The following is a 16,081-nucleotide window of genomic DNA, read 5'->3' on the forward strand; positions in this document are numbered from 1 at the left end:
TCATCACCAAATTAATCTTTTACAACAATATATACCATTTCATCTTCATTATTATTAGAATCTTTAGCCATAAGATAAGATTTCTTACCTTTTTCCTTGTAGTCCTTATAGTCCTTGAATTCCTTCTTGCCTTTGAACTTATTTCTTTCCTTTTCATCTTTGTCTTCTTTGTTTGGGAACCTTACAACACTGTAACCAACTTCTTCACAAGAAAAATAGATTAGAGGTTGGAATATTTCCTTGCAAGTAGGGCTTCAAAAACTTCAAGATCACTGTCTGAACTTTCTTCCTCTTCTTCACTTTCTAATTGATTGGATTTTGATTTCTTACCCCTTTTCTTGAGTGAAAGCTTGGCTTCAAATGAAGACTCAATACATTTAGAACTAGGGACATAGTTATCATAGTTATCCAACTCAAAAGTTGTCAATCTTCCAACTAGAACATCCAGAGTTATATTTCTATTTGGATCACATCTCATTTCTTGAATAGCAGACACACTAATTGCATAGATAGGGAGAAGGGTTCTAAGTACCTTTCCTACAACTATTTTATCATCAATGGATCCTCTAGATGCTCTGATTGCACTCACACTTTCTTTAATTCACTCAACATATTTTGTAATGTTTTCATCTTCTTTCATCATTCTAATAAAATTATCCTTTGAGACTTTTAACTTTAGCTCCTTTTACATTATCATCTCCTCCATAGATGGCTTTTAGTTTGATCCTCATATCATGAACTGTATTGCAAATTTTGACTTCATCAAATTTAGCATAATTAAGAGCATAAGTGATGTCAATCATCATGATGTTATGATTTTTCTTTTCAACAATATCTTCAATAGATAGTGTTCTAGTAGGAGTCTTATATTCACTATCGAGTTATTTATAACCTAAATCACTGATAGTTGCCAAATGTAACCTCATAAGTCCTTGCCATGTTGCAAAGTTGTCTCAGTTCAGCTTGGGAATCTCTCTTCTATAAGACATCCTGATCTTTAGCTTAGGTCCTTGAAACCTTCTCTACAAGCACCAAAAAGCTATGATAGTAACTGATAGGGGAGGGATGAATCAATTACCACAAAATATAACCTAGATCACTTAGATGCCAATACAAATCAAAACTCAATGTAAATATAACTTTTCTATAACTCAACAAATACATAGGCACTCAGTTTACACTAACAAATGTTGTAACTTGGTAAACACTAAAATAACTCAAAAAATGCTTATAATGAAAATCTTAAGATATTATCTATAATTGATGTTACTTTAACTTAGTTGCATACACATAAAATAAATAATATGAACACAAGTGACACCAAGATTTAACATGGAAATCCAATTTGGGAAAAACCACCAATTGCAACTAGTTACTAATTTTTCACTCTTTTAAAGTGAGCCTTGTTAGAAGCCAACCTTATAAAAGGTTAAAAAACACACTGTTAGGTGTGACCCTATTGGAAGATTTAATCACCCTTTTAGGAGTGGCCTTATTAGAGGTCTTTAAACAATTCAATATAAATGTCACCTTGTTAGATGATTTAAAAATAGCTATTAAGAAAACTCTATTAAGAGATTTAGATAAGTGCTACAATGGTTAGAGAGTAATAATGAGATGACGTAATTAATGATACAACTAAATTGCTAATTATACATCTCAATTTTGGCTTGTATACTTGATCCTTCCTGATCAAATGTATCTTTTCATCTCAACAAGTATATTCTTCTTATCCTTCTAATTCACTTCCTCTAAGCATCATTAAATCTTCAATTACGTTCCATACATTCAATCCTCAACTTGACCTTGTATTTATATCTTAAACATTGTTAATTTAGATTGAGTTCAACTTAGAATAATTAATATTCATCTCCTTAGTTGGCTAGAACCAACAAATAATTCAATTGAACTCAATATGCCAAAACAAGAAAATCCTTAGTTAGCCAACCTTACTTGGTAGACACTAACTGAAGGAATTTTTTTTTGTGTTAGCCCAGTGAACTCGGTTAACACTCCATATTCACAAATTTTATTTGGTAACTAAGTGAGCTCAATTAACACTAGTTCCATCCAACATCTCCATTATTAACGAAGTAAGCTCAATTAACACTCAACTTCTATAAACATTCCTTTGTTGCCTAAGTGAACTTGGTAGACACTTTCTTCTGAACTAGGCAAACCTTGGAATGCTCAGTAGACACAAGAAACTGTCTTCAATGCTTGACTGAGCTTGACGTAGACTAACTGGAAATGATATGACATTTTGTGTAACATCAAAGATAATACACAATTAGTCTATTATTTCCAACATTAATTGGCAAGGTTGAGATCAAGGTAACAGTTAACTTCAAATGGTTATCACAATATCACGGGTGGAAAAGAAATTAATATATTTTATGTTGCAAAGGAGTGAAAAAGAGCCAGGACAACTAAAGTTTAAGCCATCATATCTTTGCAAGAGATTAAGTTTGACTTCAAGTCAAGGTAAAAAAAGTGGCAAAAGCTTATAATCACAGCTTTGCATGGTTAAGATATGAGTTGAAATTTGGAGTTGTGAAGCCATGAAGAGAATCTAAAATTTGGAGGTTTTGATATCTCCTCCTTTTTGATCATTGAAAACACTCATTTCCATTAATTATAGTGATACAACATCTCCATTTCTCATTGTTGTAATGTTTATATTTGTTTTTTGTTTTCCAATGATCATTGTATGTTATAGAAATAAGCCTCCTTTATCACTTTTTGCTATATTGTTTTTGTAGTTACTTTGCATAGCGATAAAAATAGATTGCTATATGTCATAATGATATAATTTTTTCATGTATCATCACTATGTCAAGATTAGGCATTCTCAATATAGTGATAGAAGAGTTCACTAAATGCTATAGAAATATAGTTTCCAAAATCTCTTTTGACCATTCTATGATCGTTATAGTGAATGCTAACTCATGAAGCCTAATCATTGTAGCTATAATGATGTATGAAAAAATCACATATCTCATAGGATCTGAAGAAACTATAAAACAAAATAAATTCAGTAAATGTCTCCTTTTATCAAAGTGAAACTATTATGCTATGATGAAAACCTTTATAACAATAAATTTTTTAAGATTAGCGACAAAACTATAATACATCTTTGATATTACCCTAACTAGTTCTCATGACCATTTGGTTGAGTCTTCAAAAAATGTAGGAGCCATCAATCTGGTGGAGAAAATGGAAAAGTTGGAGATTAAAGGGACCAAACTTAGATGTTGTCCTATCATGCCAAGTAAGAAACATCAATGGTGAGAAAAATATATTGGAATTCCCTAACTGGTTGATAACAGTATCCAAATATGGATCAAAATGTAATGTATTTTTGATAATACTCAACTACTTGAAAATAATTAACAATTTTTGTATACTTTTATCACATTACATAATGAAAATATGGATGAATGTGTTTGAAAAATGGATCCTAATTGGTCAATATTAGTATGAAAACATTGATGAAACTTTAATGCATTTTTGATAAACATTTAACAAAATTACAATAAATTTCTTGTTCGCAACCTATTTCAATGTTCAATTGTTTGCGGCTACAAAGGTGCAAAATTTTGTATTTGCACATTTGGTGGTTCATATAACTCTAATGACAAAGAATGAGACCCACAGATACACAATCAAAAAGAAACATTGAACCAAGAAAGAACATTTCTATTGAATGAGGTTTTTGATGTGAGCATGTGAAATAAATCTCATTAATTGTAACGTTTTCCTTTTTTCATAGGTGTTCACCATGATAAGTAACCTTAAATATTTTTGAACCTCTAATTTTGATTGAGATAGGGTGTCAAAGAAAGATATTGATAATGAAAGGTAGGGTTTTATATCATTCGATTGATGTTTTGTTGAATTAGGGTTGTCGATGCTTGTGAAAGTTGCAGAAATAGATTTGGAACCACAACTTTTAGGTGAGTTGCACCTTCAACTCAAGACTTAAGAAATAAAATAAACCAAGGGTTTGATATGAAGTTACTCATGTTTAGTTGAATGAGTGTTAAGAATGCTTAATCAATGCCATTAAAAAAAATGAACAGAGTTTGTTTGGCAACAAAAGATTGAGAGTTGAATCTGGTCATGACCATTATTTTTTTCTAGAGATTAGGTTGGACAACTTAAATGAAATAGAAGATTCAATGCCCACAAAGTGAATGGTAGAGAAGAAAAATGATGTTCAAATGTTGTAATCTACTAACCAACAGAAACATAAAAGGCATAAAGCACAAGGGAGGTAATGTAGATATGACACAGTAGAAGCCAACAATAAGCCCGAATCCCATACACCTTCAAATTTTCTCCAAGGGTTAAATTGATGATATGTTCTAATATCACAAGTGTAGATCCCTCCTAGGAATCACTGGGAAAATTTTCAAGACTCACCACCCACAAGCAAGACACAAAGCAACATGAACCGAACTTAAACAAATAGAACAAATTCCCTCAAAATGGGCAAAATAGGGATTTTTTTTATTCTAGGCTTTAGAATTTCTAGAAAAGGCTTGGAAAAACTTAGTTTCAACCAAATAACAAAAATCAACTACTAGTTGCACTCCCAACAACCCACAACCAAATTTGCATGATTAGACCTAGAAGCCTATTAGCTTTCCTAATGGTAATTTTGACCAATAACTTTAAAACTCACCAAAGGACCTAAGGAATAAATTATAGATTCAATTACCGTTTTCCAAGTTCTTACAAACTCCAAAGTTGTAGAGACCAACTTGACTCCATCATATCCTAACCACAACCAAGTACACAAACCTAATTAGCTACTCTAGGCTTGGTTTTCAAGGCTATGGAATCAAATGGATGCATGGAATCAAATATCCACTTATAGGCTATTCTTTAGGCTTAAAAAAGGGAACTTTTTTTGAACATTAGGTCCTAAAACTCTTTCTATCACTCTATCCACTCTAATTTCTCCAAAACAGGGTCAAATACATGAGGATATTTGACCTAGGGCTCACTCCCAAAAATCATCAATACAACTTCCTACTCCAAAACTGCCAAATATGATAGAATACATGCTAACTTGCTCCATACTAGAGAAGAAGGAAATCCATCGATGGAGATTCAAGTTAGGGTCATTTTTGTGACCAAACCTTGAAATCAAGGGTTTCACGGACACACAAGTTACAAAAAATGATATCTTTTGCAAGAAAAATGATGAAACTCTCAAACCAAATAAAAAATATACTAAAAGGATAGTAGTAACTTATTAGTGCAAAAAGTTCATTCTCTAATCATTGGATTCCATATTGTACGTGAAAAATTAGAGAAATACACTGGAAACAACAAGAATTTTATTGATTTGGGAGAAAATACAAATTGAATCTTCTCTATATGTTCACCTTCGAATGATCTTAGCCTATATAGGCTACTTACAATAGTTTTAACCACCCCTTAATAGTTTTGAACCATTGGAATTTATATTCCAAAAAGTTGTTAAGAAAAAATGCAAAAGTTGCTAAGCAACTTTTTAGCAATTTTGCGTTATGACAAGTTTTTTGCAAGAATGTTTGCAAATGAACTTAATTAATTCCTAGACACCTTATTAATGTTTCCAAACACCTAGACACACCTAGAAAAAATAAAAATGACCAAAAATCCACTCATTGGACCAATTGATGCCCAAGGTTTATAGTTGCACCAAGGGGTCTTGTGTTCATTACAAGGTAGATGGTCATAGGGAGATCATTAGATCCATCCCTAGACCTTATTAAAACATGAAAATAAAGAGGGTTAAGTGCTCTACACAATACTCCCCTACATAAAAGAAACTCCAGTCTCTAGAGTGGTCAAAAGTGAAGGATCAATGCCATAGGCCTTAATAGCCCTTTTAGTCAACCAAATGGCATTTGCTGCTATTTGTCCCTTCCAATGAACTAGATACTCATAATAAGTACACCTCCTTGTTTTCTTGCTGATCCTCCTATCCAAAATAGTCTCTACCACTGGTTTATGCATAGATGACATGGCTTTCTTCAACTCTTCCTTAGGTTCTTCAAGTGTACTTGCATCCACATCAGTTAAAAAATTACCTTTGAAAGCATACAAGTTAGAAACATTAAATATAGAAGAAAAATTGATATTAGGGGGTAAATTAATTTGATAAGAATTATTGCCACACTTCTTGACTATTTCGAATGGGTCAATTTTCTTTATTTCAAGTTTGGTATGCATCTATTTTGGGAACCTTAATTTATTAAGGTGTACCATTACCATGTCCCCCACTTTGAATTGTAGTTCTTTCCTTTTCTTATCTGCATGCTATTTATATTTTATGGAAGAATTTTGCAACTTGTCCTACACTTGTTGATAGAATTCTTTCATGACCTCTACAAAATCTTCACCTTGTGTAGTTCTCTTCTTCATCTCCTTAATATCTTTGAGTTCCAATGTACCCCTAGGATGAGTGCCATAGACAAGTTGAAAAGGTGTTAGGCCTATACTCCTATTAATTGAATCATTAAAGGATAATTTTGCCTGAGGTAAAACACAATCCCATGAAACTTAATACTTCTTGGAAAGACATCTTAACATGTTCCCAATGACCTATTAATTGCCTCTATATGTCCATTGAATTAAGGATGGTAGGCAGATGAAAAGCACAAATTAGTCCCTAATTTTTTCCACAAAGTTCTCCAAAAATGCCCCAAAATTTTTGGATCTCTATTTGATATAATGCATAAAGGAAAACCATGAAGTCTAACAACCTCTTTAAAGAAAAAATTTGCTATGTGGGAAGCATGATGAGTAGTTTTGCAAGCTATGAAGTGAGCCATTTTGGAAAGCTTGTCCACAACTACAAAAATATTTTCATAACCTAATTTGGATCTTGAGCGTCCAACTACAAAGTCCATACTTATTGAATCCCAAGTTTTGTGGGGTGTTGGAAGTGGTGTATAAAGTCTTGCATTTGATGTACCTCCCTTTGCTTGCTGACAAATCAAACAGTCTTCCACAAACTTTCTAATATTAGTTTACATTTTAGGCCAACAATAGAATCTCCTAACCTGTTCTAGAGTCTTGTTAACTCCAAAATGATGCGCCAAACTACCACAATGCTTCTCCTTTATAATGTTCTCTTTGATAGACCCCTTGGGAACAAAAAGCTAACCACCTTTGAATAGAAGTCCTTCTTGCAAAATGTACTCATTGAAATAAGTATGGTACCTTTCCCCCATGGATTTGTAGATTTGGTATACCTCCTTGAAGTCTTCATCTTGTTCATACATATCCTTCATTGCATGAATGCCAATGATTTCTAATTGAACTTCTTGAATTGTGAGGTTTCTCTTGCTAAGTGCATCAACAACCTTGTTACTTTCTCCTTTTTAATTCTTAATGGTGAAGGTGTATGCTTGTAAAAATTGTATCCACTTCATATGCCTATGGTTCAATTTTTCTTGCATATTCAAGAATCTTAATGCATGATTATTAGTATACACAACAAATTATTTAAGCAATAAGTAATGTCTCCATTTTCTAAGGGACTGCACCATAGCACAAAGTACAAGGTCATATGTTGAATACTTTTTCTCAGCCTCATTAAGCTTTTCATTAAAAAAGGCCATAGGCCTACCCTCTTTGCTTAAAACACCTCTAATAGCCTTGTTACTAGCATCACACTCAACTGTAAACAACTTGTAAAAATCAGGGAGCACCAAAATAGGTTGGTCTAAAATATTTTTCTTCAAACATTCAAATGAATCAGTAACTTATAAAACTTTTAAACAATTCAACATTTTAACCATTCACCATTCATTCATCTAAACTACTACATAACTGAAAGAACAAACATTCATTGCACATGTACACAGAGATTTGGTGACCCAGAAACCTTCCAAATAGAAAGTAAAAATGAGGTGGGGATGATACCCACAAAACATCAATACTGCAGTATAAAGTTAGCTTGTTAAGGCTTACAATGATCACTTTTGGTGATCTTCCTTGTTAGGAGCAAGTAGGACTGCTAGATCCACCTTGTTAGAGGATTTACAAACATACAGTGAAGTATGCACTCTATTAGGAGATTTACAAAAAGACTGTCAGGTCCACCCTGTTAAAGGATTTATAAACTAATTCACCTATTAGGATGAAGCAGTGGATCTACTTACAACTACTTGCTGATAAGATCCTTTTTTCATTAATTTCCTAATGTGATGGATATAACTTTTCTGATCCTATGGTGACCTTGTTGTGTTCCTTTTTATTTTACTGCTGAATTTCAATATCCTCTTTACATGCAAACATCAATCCTTTTTTTTAATCTTTTTCACACACACATAACTGATATCATACATTACATATATACCATTCCATTATTTACAACTACAAGGTCGGCCAAAACACAAGTGAACAAAACATTACTGAGTCAACAAGATAGTAGAAAACTCAAGTTCCTCAAGCTGACTTGGTGACCCTCTGATACTTGGCATCTACTACATTACTTGGCATTGTCATGCACTCGGTAGAAGTAGAGGCTCGGTTCATACTAGCCACACAATACTTCTTGGAACTCAGTAACCATTGGTGACTCAGTAGATATAGTGTCACTCACTAGTAGCTAACTTCTTCGTTTACCTTACTATTCTCGGTGAACACTGAGTCCTTCATTTACCTTCCTGTGCTCAGTGAACATCGAGTCCTTTATTTACCTTGCTTTGCTTGATGAACACTGAGTTCTTCATTTACCTTGCTTTTCTTGGTGAACACTAAGTTCTTCATTTACCTTGCTTTGCTTAGTGAACACTGAGTTTTTAATTTACCCTTCTTTTCTCGGTGAACACTGCTAAACTACCCATTCACTTGGTATCCTTTGGAATGCTCGATGAGAATTGTTTATCTACTGAACTTATAAGGTAACAACTGAATGCTTGGTATACACTATAGACTAAGTGATGAGCTTGGTAAGCATTCAAAATCGAATAAGTGTTTTCACTAATGACAAATATATCATAATTCCAATAGTGAGCACCAAAATAAGTTGGTCTACAATCTTTTTCTTCAAATATTCAAATGAATCATTAGCCTTCTTAGTCTAAGAAAAAACACAATTCCTTCCTCCTTTTATGGTGTTGATCATAGAAGCATATACAACAATAAAATTTCTAATAAATTTCCTATAAAAATTGCAAATACCATGAAAACTCTTTACCTCTGATGGTGTGGTAGGAGGTGGCCAGTTAAGAATGGCTTCAACCTTGGAAGGATCCATTTTCAACTCAGCTCCTGATATCACAAACCCCAAGAAGATTAGCTTTGTTTTCAAAAAAGAACATTTTTCCAAGTTTATCATTAGTTTATCCTCATGAAGTCTATGTAAAACCAAATCTAAGTGCCTCAAGTGTTCATCCCTATCCTTGCTGAATATAGGATGTCATCTAAATATACAACAAAAAATTTATTCAAAAAAGTTTTAAGACTTCATTCATAAGTCTCATAAAGGTGCTAGGTGCATTAGACAAGCCAAAAGGCATCACAAGCCATTCATAAAGGCCTTCTAAAGTCTTAAATGTTGTTTTCCAATCATCTCCACCTCTGATCTTGATTTGATGGTATCCACTTTTAAGAACCATCTTTGAGTAAATGCTTGCCTTCCCCAAATAGTCCATGAGGTCTTCTATCCTTGGCATAGGAAACCTATATCTAATGGTTATCCTATTGATTACTCTAAAATCTGTAAATAATCTTTGAGTAGCATCCTTTTTAGGTGCTAAGACTACAAGGACTACACATGGACTTATACTTTTCCTAATGAACCCCTTAGACAACAATTATTAAATTATTTTTCTATCTCTTCATTTTGTTCAGGGCTCATCTTGTATGCTGCTTTGTTTGGAAGTGTACCTCCTGGGATGAAATCTATGCAATGACTGGAATCTTTTTTAGGTGGTAATGTCTCTAGTTGGTTGCCTACAACTATTCCTCCATACTTTTCTAACAAGTCTCTTACCTCCTTGGTTCCTATATTGACAACCTTGGGTGGGCTTTGTGATTGTTTAATGGGATTTTTTTGTCGTCTGATTACCAATGCAAAATAAGTGTGTGTCCTTTCCCTTTGTGACTCTCATAAACTCCTTTTCACGTACCAATGTCACCCCATTTGTAGTAGGTTTCCCATTATTTGGTAAAGGTGGCATAGTATACTCAACCCCATCCTTGGTTATGGTATAGACATTTGTCTTACCATCATGCTTAGCAGATACATCATATTTCCATGGCCTCCCAAGAAGCAAATGACATGTATCCATCTCTGCCACATCACAAAAAACTCTATCATTGTATTCCCCAATCTTGAACTCCACCCACACTTGTTTATTTATAAGTGTTTTTTTGTCCTTTTTCAACCATGATACCTTATAGGGGTAAGGGTGAGGTCTTGTGGTTAGTTTCAAATTATCAACCATTTCCCTAGAAGCAACATTATCAAATGAATTGAAGTCCACTATAACTCTGTAGACCTAGTTATTTACCTTGCAATAAGTCTTAAATAATGACTTTCTTTGTGGTGGTTCTGTAGTTGTAAGGGATTTTAACATTTTTCTTTACATCATTAGTGATTCACCATGCTCAAGAAGTGCAGGTCTAGAAGTGGCTGACTAATAAGAGGTAACACTTTGACTATCTTCCTCTTGGGTTGATTGAATTCTCCTATCTCCTCCTTGTTTGTTCTTTTCAGGAGACCTAAAGGACTGATTTCCTACTTAGTTACAAGTAAAATGCTTAATAGAGAACACATTAGGCCCCCTTCCACTAGACCTTCCTCTACCATTAAATATTCTGCCTCTAAATGCCCCTCTATTACCAGAATCATTTTTACCATTTGAACCACTGGATTCTTCTTGATTTTTATTAAAAGATCCACTTCCATGGAACCTACCTCTACCACTATTGTTATTTCCTCTACCCCTATTGTTTGTATCTCCTCTTATTTTATGTTTTTCCTCTATTTTTAAAGCCATATTAAATTCATCTTGAATACTATACTTTAATCCATTTACATACCTTGCAAGCTTTTACTTTTCAGTCTCATAAACCTTTGCTCTGAGGGTCAAGTTGTGGAACTCTTGTGTGTAAGTACTGACACCCAAATCCCTTTGCCTATGGTTCTACAATTTTTTTATGCATCAACACCTCATAGTCTTTAGGTATGAACTATTTTCTGATTTCAACCTTTGTCTTCTTGCAAGTGGAAATTTTCTCTTTGTTCTCATCCAACCTCTCATTCTACAATAAATTCCACCAACTCAAGGTGGGGCCTTTGAGTTTGGCTTTGGTAATTCTGACCCTCTAATTTTTAGGGGTTTTATCACATTCAAAATGATTGTCTAGGGCCTCTATCCAATCCACACATTCATCGGGGTCCAACTTACCATGGAAAGTAGGTAAGTCCCCTTCTCCCTTCTTTCCAACCCTCTCCAATGCTACAAGAAAGGGTCTTTGATTAATAGGGATATTATCTTATTCCTCATTCCCTTTTATCTCCTTTGGTTCAAAATCTTCATCACTCCCTTTCCTCATTTTGTTTTTGAGTTTATCTAACTCCCTCTTCATAGTCCTATTCTCTTCTCGGACTACTTTGCTTTCATCCATTTGCTCTTTAACTAGCTTGGCTAGTTTCACATTGGTGATCCTTAAAGGGATCTTCCTTTTATGCTCTTTTGCTCCATAAAACATGGTGTCTCTTGATGTCACAGCAAGATCAAAGTGGCTCTGATACCACTTGATGTAGAGATGACACAATGGAAGCCAACAATAAGCCCAAATCCCACACAACCTTCAAATTTGCTCCAAGGGTTAAATTAATGATATACTCTACTCTCACAGGTGTATATCCTTCCTAGGAATCAGTGGGAAAAGTTTCAAGTCTCACTACCCACAAGTAAGACACAAAGAAACATGAACCCAACTTAAGCAACTAGAATAAATTCCCTCAAAAGGGGCAAAATAGGGATTTTCTATTCTAGGCTTTTAAATTTCTAGAAAAGTCTTGGAATAACTTAGTTTCAACCTAAATAAGGAAAATTAACTACTGGTTGTGCTACCAACAACCCACAACTAAATTTGCATGATTTGACCTAGAAGCCTATTAGGTCTCCTAATGGTAATTTTGACCAATAACTTTAAAACTCACCAAAAGACCTAAGGAATAAATTTTAGATTCAGGTACCCTTTTCCAAGTTCTTATAAACTCCAAAGTTGTAGAGACCAACTCCACTCTAGCATATCCTAACCACAACCAAGTACACAAATCTAATTAACTACTTTAGGCTTGGTTTTCAAGGCAAGTGTTCATGAATGGGTGCATGGAATCAAATATCCACTTCTAGGATATTTTTTGACTTAAACAAGGGAAATTTCTTTGAACATCAGGCCCTCAAACTCTTTCCATCACTCTATCCACTCTAATTTCTCCAAAACAAGGTCAAATACATGAGGATATTCAACCTAGGGCTCACTCCCAAAAATCACCAATACAACTTCTTGGTCCAAAACTACCAAAATATGGTAGAATGCATCCCTAACTTCCTCTATACTAGGGAGGAAAGAAATCCACTAGTGGAGATTCAAGGTAGGGTCATTTTTGTGACCAAACCCTGAAATCAAGGGTTTCACAGACCAACAAGTTACAAAAATTGTTTTTTTTTGCAAGAAAAAAGATGAAACTCTCAAACCAAAGCCAAAATCTACTAAAAGGATAGTAGCAACTTATCAGTGTAAAAATTTCATCCTCCAATTATTGGATTTAGTACTGCACATGAAAAAATAGAGAAATACACTGTAAACAACAAGAATTTTATTGATTTGAGAGAAAATACAAATTGAATATTCTCTATATGTTAACCTTCAAATGCGCTGAGCCTATATAGGCTACTTCCAATAGGTTTAACCAACCCTTAATAGTTTTTAATTTTTGGAAGTTATATTCTAAAATGTTGTCAAGAAAAAATACAAAAGTTGCTAAGCAACTTTTTAGCAAATTAGCATTATGACAAGTTTTATTGCAAGAATGTTTGCAAATGAGCTTCATTAACTCCTATAGACCTTATTAATGTTTCCAAATACGTAGACACACCTAGAAAACATAAAAATGACCAAAAATCCACTCATTGGACCAATTGATGCCCAACATTTATAGTCGCACCAAGGGGTCTTTTGTCCATTACAAGGTGGATGGTCATAGGGATATCCTTAGATCTATCCCTAGACCTTATTACAACATGAAAAGAAAGAGGGTTAGGTGCTCTATAGTAGGAGGCTTTTAAAAATAGATCTATTAGACCAGCTACCACTATCTTCTCAAAATTCAAAAAGAGTTAAGGTAGGGAGGTGGGATTTGAAGATAGATGTGGGGAGGTCAGTGATGTATGGACAATGAAGACAAGATATGATTTTTTTTTGTTTCATTACAACAAAAGATTGGAAAGAAACCCAATTTGTCAAGGATGTAAAATAAATATAGGAAAACTCATCATTCCAAATGTATTTGTCAATATTGATATGTTGTGGGAAATTACTAATAGGCATGATCCAAAAATGAAGATAGTCAAATCATAGTTTGGTAAAGAAATAATTAGCATTACGAAACCTACAATTGAGAATTTTTTTCAACGAGAGATGAGTCAAGAAAAAATTTTGAACATACCAAAATTAAGAGAAGAGTATTTATATATGGAGAGCTTCTACAAGGTTTCTTTGTTTCCTATCCATTACCTAAAGATTAGAGGTGTAAGAGCCATATTAGAGAGTAATGACATTCCACCATTTGATATGAATATGTTTCACCCTCACCTACACTATACTTACATGTTAGCTAGATAGGTACTTGGAATTAATGCCTTCTATTAATGGACATTTTATTGATGGTTGTTGCAACTAAAATTCAATCAAACCAACCTAGGAATTTTCTATTTTGCAATGTTTTTTGCTAACAAGATAAATGAGGAGATGCTTGTATTGAAAAAAGATTTGTCCAAGTTTTGTTTTAAGCATTACTCTTTTTTGATGATATGTTTCTCTTCTCTGGCAAGAGAATAATACCTAGGAAGAAGGAATACTAGTTTAGGGGTTTAGGAAACCTATACAGTTATGGTCAAGGTTTGGGATTGGAGATTCCTAGTTTTAGACTACTTATGTTTTGAAGAACACTTTGTGAAACCACTTATGAAATTGCTAAGGAGGGAGTACAATCATAGCTTGTCATCAAAGATAAAAATGTTCCTAAGGCCTAAACAATATCTCAACCAAAGCCCAGTAGACCACAATTGGGGTGACTAGTATGCATTTGACAATTTCACTAGAATTAGAGTATATGGTTATGAAGGATGCCCTCACAGCCTCCCCATAATAGTACCTAATTGAATCGCATATCTTAAAATTATGTAGCAAATGGCCATCTCCAACACAAAACACTTGACTTCAAAGAGAAAATAATCATTCTTGGCTAGCACAATGTCGTTTGGAGATTTCATGGTCAAGGAATTATAGAGTTTTGACTATATTAACAACAAAATGAGTAGGTATGGACTAAGTAGGATGAGTCAAGGATATAATTTGATCCAAAGGGATGTATAAAAAGGGCAAGGGCTTCTTAGAAATTACTTCCTATTGAACATAGGGTAGTACTGAATGATGATCTAATTAGGAGCTTGGAAAGGGATTAAGTTGTAAGAAGAAAGAAGATGTACAAAAATGTGGAGAGAGCTTTCGAGTGGAAATTAAGAAAAGGGAAGATTAATATAGACCTTCTTAGTGGAATCAACAATCCATTTAGTAGAGCTCTCTAATTTATAGAAGAGAAAGACAAGATTTTTGAGCAATGTTCTAGATGATTTACTACAAGAACGAGAAATTACTATTGGTCATCTATCATGTCAAAAATACATATAAGAAGAGCACATAGAAGAAAGAGAAGATAGTTGTGCTGAATGCTAACCTATTTTAGGGGACATTGCTAGTAGAGAAATGAGTTTGGATACCCTCTATATAGTACTCTCACTTGATATTAGGAAAATTGAACATTACTAGATCATATAGAATGATGATTTCATATATTCCAATGGGTTTAGATATTTATTATTTCAATACAAACAAAGGAAATTAAGGCAAAATTTAAATAAGTTGGATAATTAAATGATGAAGGAAATGTTATAGCATAAGGTGCAAAAAGAACTTGAGGATTTAACGTCACATAAGGTTGGGGAAATAGTAAACAATGTTGGTGTTCTAATATACCAGGGCTTCTATTTTCAATGTGTAATAGTGCATGAATGTTATGAAAAAAATAAAGATGGAGTAAAAGTTTGTAAACTAGAGGATTCTAGAAATCTTAGTAACACATCAGTAAAGGTATGAGAAAGCTTTATTACTATCAGGGATTAGATCACATAGATGAAAGACCAATCATGATAGATAGTAATGAAGCTTTGTGTCAAATAAAAGTCAATAAACTAAGCATAACAGACCCAAGATACATGGAATCTCTGAATATCACTACTGTAATGAAGAACCATGCTTAGGTAGATGAGTTGTTCAAAATGATGAACAAGTACAAATCATTGTTTGAAAATTTAGAGATTGAAAAGGAAGCACAAAAACAAAAAGCTATTACGTATAAGGGAGGGAAATGCAAAGGCTTTAATTTTGGAACTGCAGACCATGATCAAGGACAAAGAGATATATATGACATGAAGGAATTATGTTTTTGGCACAATAAAGAATATAAATTGGATAACATACTTACAAAAAGATGTGATTAGCTAGATGACTTGGCAATTAGAATTGTTGAAAACAAACATCACAAGTTAATGAAGATGGTGGAAAAGTATTGGGTCCATTACTTGGGAACTTTCAAAGCTATATGAGAGAATGAGAGATTAAAGGTTAGAATTAAAGAAGATATGAGAAAAATGATCCTAAAAAATTAGGGCATGAATGGTTTAGACACGACATCTTAGTTATAGAAATGGAGATAATTTTTGCAGAAATTTTCTCAACCAGTCTCTTGAAATTGAAGACCACAGATGACATG

This window comes from Cupressus sempervirens, chromosome 2 (genome assembly GCF_028749045.1).
Source record: "Cupressus sempervirens isolate cs-2001-9-10 chromosome 2, ASM2874904v1, whole genome shotgun sequence".
NCBI lineage: Eukaryota > Viridiplantae > Streptophyta > Pinopsida > Cupressales > Cupressaceae > Cupressus > Cupressus sempervirens.